Genomic DNA, 9,309 nt, shown 5'->3' with positions numbered 1-9,309 from the left:
AGAAGATGAACACAGGAAAACTGTTTAATATATTTCACTACAAAGTTTAACCATTACCAAAATGACTTAACCTAATCTGTCTGACATGGCACTGGAACGGGCCAGGAGGACTAAACCAGTCAACCCAAACTGCTTCTCAGCTGAGGGCCAGGAACCAGTAGCTGAGAGTTCAGGGACACAGCTATGAGGTAGATGCAGTCCTTACAATATGCCCTGAAGATTTTGAAACAGAAGCACTGCTCATTGCTTGGGTTGTTCCTTTAACCATATGCGGCTCAGGCAGTGTTTTTCAAAGGATGATGACGAGAATGGATGTGGGAGGGAAAAAGCTCACTATGCCATGGCCCTAATACCAGATCTATGGACACAATAATGTCTTTATGTTTTTCAGATTAATGTCTTTTAAAGGCCCTTGTCTTTTTAAAGACCTTGTCCTTGTCCAAGCCTACAAGGTTAAAATATATCACAACTGCAGGTTAGGCTTTTAAAGGAAACATATTGGGTTTAGGCATTCAAATTGTGATGAACTTAACATCTTGGGCTTTATTGAGCTAATTATCTGACATCTGGGCAAACCATGGACATGACTGCAGTAGGCTTATGCCTACCTGCTGTTTGCTGTGTGCGTTTTTTCTTAAAAAAAGAGACATCCAGAGATTTCTTCAAAGAACACAAAGTGTGAATAAAACAAAGGAGAACTTGCTCACCTCAAGTGTCCTTTATGACTGTAGACACTTCTGGTGAATGTTGTCAAAGAAAATGGCAGGGAGGATTACACTGAGACACAAGATGTCCCAGAGAAAATACTGACAGATGGGAACTCAAAGTTTTAGAGACAGAGCAGAAGCAAGGCAGAGGACTGTGATTTGCTATTTGTGCATTACTGATTTTGAAAAGCAACTTACGAACTTGTTTTTGCAGGCCACATTGTTGCAGGCTGTTACCCCGACCCTTGGAGAGCTGGGTAACTCAATGAAATGCCACTGCAAGTTATGTTTTTGTCAGCTCCCAAGAACATTGCATTCTTAAAACAGGAACTGGCAGAGTTCAACGTGCAGTTAGTGCGGGGGAGGGTAGAGGCAGTGTCCAGAAGGGAAACGTCTTGAGGCACTAGTTCCAGAGAAGAGACTGATTGTAAGAATAGAAAGAAAAACAAAGTGCATCAGAAGAGTAAAGCTCTAGGCAATGCTTGCCAGGAGATGGACCTCTGTTGCTGAAATACAGGCTTTTTGCACCACTGAAGGAAGATGCACTTCATTTTATTCCCCAGCTGCTATCTCAGAGAAATAGTAATAGATAGAACAACATACATGCACAGGAAAGAGAAACTTGGATTCCACCTCAGAATATTTCTCCTTTGGCTTTGGTGCAAAGTATTATTATTTGGAGGCCACATAACTGTAGTGCAGTATTTAAATCCATTGGGAAAAGGAAAACTACTGGACAAAGTCTCAGTAACATTTTCAAAGAAGTTTTACCCCTGTTGGCCCAGCAAACTGTTCCTCATCAATGCACAACAGTGTTCTACATTTTGCCTATCTGGATTTAAAATGTGCACAGAGTGAATATATCCTATATGTTCCTATTTCAGTATTGTCACAGCTTGCAGCTGTGAGTCAAATGACTATAAGCTGAATTACTTAGGGTGTATCAGGAAAACAAGGGAGTGATAGAAGGTGAAGCATATTGAGAGAGAGAGGCCAGTGCCTGAGGAAGTAGAGTGACCAAAAACCAAATGCACGTGGAAAATACATTCGGGAAAATGTAAGGATATACAGCTTTGGGAAAGGATAGGACAGGAGAAATGGAACAGTATCATTGAAGAAGGGGAGTGAGGACCCAAAAGTGTTTGGCTTTCAAGGAGAACAGTGATCAGGGCATCCTGTGTTTATTCCAGCTAAACAAGGTAAGTACAATGAACACACTCATTAAGAACAAATACAGCTGACTTAGAAGTTATAAAAAGTAGGAGTGAATCAGGCAGCAACTAGAAGACCATTAATCTCATCCTTGCACAAGCCAAAATGCATGATAAATTAGCCTCCATGAAAGAGAAGCAGCTGAGCAATATGTAGTGCAATACAGACTGTAATGTTCAGTGATAAGAAAGCACAAGCATGCAGGATATACACAACTCATGGGGAATGTCTGTGGTGTGATAATAAGTTTGGCAGCTCTGCTCATCACTGAAAAACGAAGTTTCTCTTGTTTCTATTACAGCTTGTGCAGTTCACACATTCCAGGACTGATAGTGGGACAATTCATTAGAAGGATGGACAGCATTTGCACATAGTCTTTGTGCCTCATCACTTTTGTTATTTACTGAACTCTGATCACTTCTGAAGTAGATAGACAGAATTCTCCAGAAAGGCAGTTCCCAGTGACCTTACCGAGTTGTGTGCTGAGACTTGTTCCCTTATAGCAATAAGTTTCTTACTGTGACTCTTTGCTCTCTCCATTATATCTAATGCAAATGAAGCTTAGACTATTAATGCAGCTCACCAAATCAGATCAATCAAATCAACATAACCTTACCATGATGTGAACATTCAGTGCTTTGGCACCAAGACTGTTGGATCCCTGTTAGAACTGAAATGTGACAGGACATAGACCATGTGCATATATTTACTAGTCACAGGCTGTAATATTTCACATTGTTCTTTCCCTTGCCTGCTATAAACAGTAAGAGAACACAAAAAGAAAAAGGGGCATGTAAAGCATTTTTCTAGAGGCAATCTGGTTTAGAGGTTTGGCTTTACCTTCCTTATCCTTGCCCTTAAGTGAAACACAAGATTTTATCTAGGAGATGGTTCTGAAGAAGATTAAGAAAAGTCTCTGTTGGCTCTGTGACCGCTACATTACTATATACCATTCTTTCATTGAATACATGTTCATTAGTATTTTAAAATACAAAGTTTAAATCAGAATGTAAATGTTTGTATACACAGGATGATGTCTGTAATGAAAAGTCATTCAAGTCTTTCCTATTCAGAGGCATCTGTGATCACTGTCTGTAGTAAAACAATCTTGTTTTCATTTCACAAATCATTTTACATATATAGAAGTAACACCTGGTTCAAGCTAGCAAAACAATGATGAGAATATATATTGGGCAAATGTACGGACACTTAAAAAATATTTATACTACATATTTCTCATCTTTAGTCAAAATATATTTGTGAGACTTTCTTCTGAATTAAAAGGTTTTAATATATTTTTGTTTTGTTGAAAATCTAAGAAAAATAATTTTGTTTTATTGCTTTTTATTATTTATAACAATGGAAAACATGGTGTTTCTCTACTCAGCTTTCTCAGATGTTAAATTGTTGACAATTATGTTCTTGCAATTAACATAAAGTCTGCCAGTTTTGATGCTGACTTCACTGTGGGCAGGATAACACGTTTGAGCCTGTTTCATGAAAGACAGCAGAGAAAACTGCCCTGAATTTTCAAGGCACGGTATGAAGGTTTTTAAGGATGATCTAGATCTTTGTTCAGAAGTCTCCCAAAGTTTGAAACAGACTGATCTGGTTGGCTTGAATCAATTTTCCTGTCAGAAGGGTATACCCAACTAGGATAATGTGATTACTTGAAGGCTGCCAAATTTAACACTGCAAACATAATACTCTAAAAATCACATGATGCAGACATCTCATAAAGTATACAATGTGTGTTGCAGCTTTCTCATTTAGATCTTCTAATGGCAGCACATTACGGGGTTGTTTGCTCTGGGGTTTGTGCTTGTTTTCTAATTGCTGATGCAGGTATTAAGTCCTGCTATTGCCCAGTGTTTGAAGAACTGGTATGTCAAAGGGGAGAGAAATTTCAGTTGGGAGAATGTTAGTTGGATTTGTGTTGTATTATTTTAGTGAATTCCAGCCTTACCACACAGGTGACATCAGCTAATAATTGAAGGTGGAAAGCAGAGTGCAATTACTACAGGCAACATCTGCAAAAGTACAAACATTAACATCACTTGTGGAATTTAACCCATGCTCTAGTTATCTGTTATCAACACTTATTCCTGTTGAAATGACAAAGGAAAAGTCTTATTAATATAATGAAAGCAAAAGTAGAAGCTTGGCATTGCCCACACGCAGTAACATCATCTGTGGCTCACAAGGTGATTTTTCTGCTAATCTGGCAAAGGAGTAATCAAAAAGATTTTTACTGATAAAATTGAAGATGGTAGTAAAATGGAAGTAAGCAACTGTGCTCAAGAAACAACCCCAGTCACATATTGGTTTCTGGATTATGCAAAAACCAAGAAAAAGTGAAATCTACTCATAGGCATCCTAAAACATCTGGTGATAGACAGCTAATTAAGAGCCAATAGCTTAAGTAATCACAGCAATCAACCTACAGAAAAAAGAGATACAAAGGAAACAATAAGAACATACTATAGATGTGAGCCTAGGCAAACTCAGTAAAATCAGCTATTGACAGTAATTCATGATAAGGTAAAGAAAGCATCAGTTCCAGTGAGGAAGAAAATCTCTGTATTCCTTACTGGCTTTCAGCCTACTGGTTACTGGTTGGCAGATCCTTATGAACAGGGCAGAAGAAGCAAGTACAGAAGAAAACTGAAGTGAAGTAGTTGTTTAGGTTATTGCATGTCCCTCTAAATGCAATCCAGTGAGTTTTTTCATCAAGTGAACTCTTTACTGTCATCTCTAATGGTTTGTAACTTGTCTAGTATATAAAGATTGCTCCCATAAATAATCACAGAAAAGCAGTTTTAATCCACATTCTTATTCATTCCTAAAATCTCAGCTTATGCAAATTTTTACTGAATTTAATAGGACTTTCCCCTAGGTAAAGGCCGAAGGCACAAAAAGATCTTAAATCTGCTTAATATCAAGCCATTATTCTTCCGTTTTTATTTGAATACTCATACCCCTGCAGAAGCTGGATTAAAAAAGTGTACTTGACAGGCCACAGACACAAAACTCCTGTACTGTTACCTGGGGTTCAGGTGTCTGCAGCTGAGAGCCTGCCAACACACACCTCACAATGCCTCAGGCTGCAGCTGGGCTCAGGGGCAGAAGTTGCAGGACTACTGTGAAACTGGGAGATTGTCTTCTGCTGCATTGTGGTACCTTCTCAGGTGCTTTGGCTGCAGCTGCACAGATTCCCAGAAATGACCTGAAGGACCATTCCCTGACACTAGTGAAGAGCCTTCCTCTCTTTGCAATTGTTCTTCTCTGCCCACTCTATAGAGAGGAAACCAAGGAGACTTTCTCCACAGAACTGCCATCTGCTACAGGTGAAACGTGGCAGTGGGAACGTGGTATTTCAGTACAACTCCTAGCTAGACTGTTAGCAGTCATATTCTATCAAGAGGAAAAAAGAAGATAGCCTTTTTTTCTGTCTCCCTCCGGAAGTCATGCCTGAAATAGAAATTGTCAGCATTGTACTTTTCTGTATTGCTTCTCATTGACTTCAAAGGTGGCCCTGTTTACCCCCCATGTTTTTGGCATGATCAAAATTTTGTAGTCTTTGCATAAGGGTGTTTTTTTTTATCTGTGCACGCAATAATTTTCTATTTGGAAACCTTGCTTATCTTTTCAGATGTCCTAGAGGTTCTCAGGAGTTGCCTTATCAGTGATGTCCACTATCATCCCTGTGCCATGGACCCTTCTAGCAGAATAAAGTAAGTTGAGGGTCCTTTAGGAAACTCAGAGCTGAACAGAAGTCACTGAGAACAGCCACTCCTGAGCAAAGAAGGGCTCCATAGAAGGGAAACATTGTGCTTTCAAGGTTCTTGCAAACCTCACAGGTTGATGATACTGGATAATATCACGCACTACATTTCCATTTGCTGATGGCCAGGTGCAAGTTTGGGTGTGCCATTCCTCCTACACTGGGAATGGCTGGAAATTGTCTCTTGCTCTCAGCCTGAATCCTTTATGTTTTCACTGGTGTATTTACAAGAATGTGAGAATGAAGTCTCCAGGCATGTCTGTGGAAACAGTAACTAACGAAAACAATGGTAATGAAGAGAAATTTATCCAAACCAGGGAGTTTGCACATATTAGCTTTAGTGCAGAAGCCTAGAGCCATGAGAACACATTACATTGCCTCCTTCCTCTCTCAAATTGTTCTCGGTTTGTTATTTTTCCTGACTGCTGCTGCATCAAAGCACTCACAGTGAAAAGGGCCTGGCACGACATGCCAGGAACAAGATTGTGCTCAGGCATGAGGCTTTGATCTTGAGGATTCTTCAGCTGTGTACAGTGCACAAAGGTGCAGCCTTGGTACAAACTAGCAGAGGGAAAAAATTCTGGTGGGAGTTTTGCCTGGTGAGTGAAGAGTTAGTGCAGGTCAGCAATAAATGCTGCATGCACAGTTTTCCATTACTGGTGCAGTTTTAAAACACTGAGCATATGCAGAGGAAGTCCCCTCATGGTGATAAGCTGCTGCATGCAGATTTTTTAAAATCTTTCGGTGTATTTTTAGATATGTACATGAGATTAAATCTTCAACCAGCAGGAAGTGTGAAAAGAACTTTCAATGCAATGTGAAGCCATCAGTGTTTGTCAACCAAATATATAGAGCTAAATAAATAGATAAGATGTAAAGAAAAATGTTCAGATTCTTTTCAGACTCTTCCACGCTTATTAATATCCAAATCACTCCAAGAAAACTTTCTCTACTCAGTGTTTTAGTATCATGCACTCTCAATATTACTTTGATCTCTTGATTTACAGCCATGGCGATGAAAACCAAATACCTTTCCTTTGTTTACTAGAACTCTGTGCTTTGTTCCATTATAAAAACCAACCTGACAGACTTTTACATCACAGAGATAAAAAAGGAGATACAGAATGTGCTGTGAACTGTGAACTTCTCTAAGGATAGGTGATCGTACTTAGAAATAAACAAGCACATGTCCCCCAGGGAGGTGCAGTGTATTTAGGAAAGGCTGGAACCACACAGAGAATTTTTCAGTAGCATTAGTGTGATGCTATCTATGGGTGAATTCTGGTGAATATAATTTTTTTCTTCTTGTTTTTATCTTGTGATCAAGGATGGACAGAACCTCAACAGGTGGTTTTAGACCATCGTCAAGAAACTCAACTAGAACATTAACTACAAATGTCAGCATGCACGTCAGGTGAGCGTTTTTGTCAAAAGTGGATGTTTACAGAAAAACACAGGCTAAGCATACAGCATGCACAATTTGGCCCAGCACACACAGCTCCATCAAGGCCCATACACATAACTTAATGCCCATAATAATGGTTTAAATGGTAAGGCATCATTCTACCATTGCATTCAGTAACTTCCACCTTTACAGTTACAGCTATATAGTGACGCTTCTTCTAGATTAAAAAACATTTTTCAAGTTTGAAAAAAGTGAGTATAGCTGGTAGAAGTGACAGTGTGTTAATGTCGACATCTGATGAATACAAAATGCAGGGGGAATTGCTTGTTGCTGAAATACATTAGATCATAGCAGCAGCAATATGTAGCAGTGAGACACCACCATCATCATTTCAACGTCTGTTCCATATAATTGCAGAGACTGCAAGCTAGCAGAGAAAGCTATCTGTCTTTGGGAGTCGTGTAAATGACATGCTATTTAAAATAAAACATCAAGACTGTGAAAAAAAAACCATTCAGAGGCTTTTCAACATCTATTGAATTGTGTACAGTCTTCATGGAACATCATAAATGCAGTTCTCAGAGGAAGTAAATGGTTGTCTGAAGACACATTGCTACCAATGCCATTAACACAACTCATCAGCTAACAAGAGTATACTCATCTGTCTAGACACAGATGATATTAGAAAAGTAATCACTATAGATCATATTCATGTCCCAGTCCTGGAGGATTGCATTCTGTACCTGTCCTGGCCCACAGTACTGAATGAAGCCATCTTCGCTCACAGAGGCATTAGCTACCTAAGCTCTGCACAAGACATGGAACTCCTGCTGTCCAGACCTGATGAAGTATTGGTCTGGTGCAGGTAAATAGAGAGCTCGTTGCTGAACCAAAGCTTTAAAATGCCAAGGAAATATCTCCTTGTCTCTCCTTCTCCCCTGACACTACACACACAGCATTTAGAAGACCAGCTTAGATTAAACAGACCTTTTTGAGAGGTAAAGAAAAAGGACATGATTTTCATCCAGGTTGTTAAAACTCTGATCAAATACAGAAGAACAAATATTTGTTTTTATAGATAATGCTCTGTTAACCATAATGCTCTGCTTTTGATATAATGCTGTTACCATAATGCTCTGTCACTCATTGTTGTATTCAAGCAATACGTTCTGCTTGACATTCATTTGTGTGTTTAATTCCTCTCTTGGATTTTTGCTAAATTATGCCCTTGGAAATTATTTCAGTTAAGAGTCCCAAAATCACATTGCACCTTCGTGAAAAAGTATTTGTTTTGAGCTGTTATTTTGCCACTTCCCCCCTTTGTCTGTGGTCTCTTGTAAATGGGATTTCTATTTAGTGTTCTTTGGGTTAGCATGAATACAATTCTGGCCAGTTTTCTTAATTTTGTTATGTAAGGGCTATCATCCATACAGAGCACATTTGCCCTGCCTTGCTATATAATGAAGCAGTCATAAGTGGAAACAGTCCAAGTCTCCTCTTAAATTGAAGTTCTAACATGGTCAGCAGGGCACTATCTTTGTTTCTATCAAACACACATTATAGAAAGAGCAAAGACTCAGAAACTAATTCAGATTTATTGAGGAACTTTAAGTTGGCCTTTGTGACTGCAAGCTTAACATAAGGACAGGACCCTTGGAAGATTTATAAGCGAAAACCTAGAGATAGAAATAATTGTACTTAAGTAGCTTCATGTAACCAGCAAGTTGAATGAAAGCTTAAATTTATTTTGCTCAAATAAGAGAAATAATTGTCTTGAGACTTGTTTGAGACACTGTAATGAATTTGGGATATCCAGTCTGCAAAATGTCTGTGACAAAGGCTGGTAAGACATATGCTACAGATCAGAAAAATGCATTATATTTTGTCTATATGCCTTCATACATTGTGCCAGACACATGAAAAAGAAATAATGGTCCTAGTGATTAGTTGCCTCAGCATAGCTTTGTATGATAGCAGACTGAGGTAAATTCTGATGACATGTTTTTGTAAAACATGAACAGTACACAAGTAGTGCATTTTCTCTTGCCAAGTTTTACACCATACATGAATATCTGTCTATGCAATGGTCAGAGTACATTTCATAACAGTCTCATGTCAGTTTTGGTTTGAAAAGTACAAGTACCATCTTATGTAATTGGGATCTATGTAGCCCTTTTTGGTTTTTTGGGTTAGGACCCACT

Source organism: Acanthisitta chloris, unplaced genomic scaffold, assembly GCF_000695815.1.
Source record: "Acanthisitta chloris isolate BGI_N310 unplaced genomic scaffold, ASM69581v1 scaffold6111, whole genome shotgun sequence".
In the NCBI taxonomy this organism is placed as follows: domain Eukaryota; kingdom Metazoa; phylum Chordata; class Aves; order Passeriformes; family Acanthisittidae; genus Acanthisitta; species Acanthisitta chloris.
Note: the sequence above shows the minus strand (reverse complement) of the source record.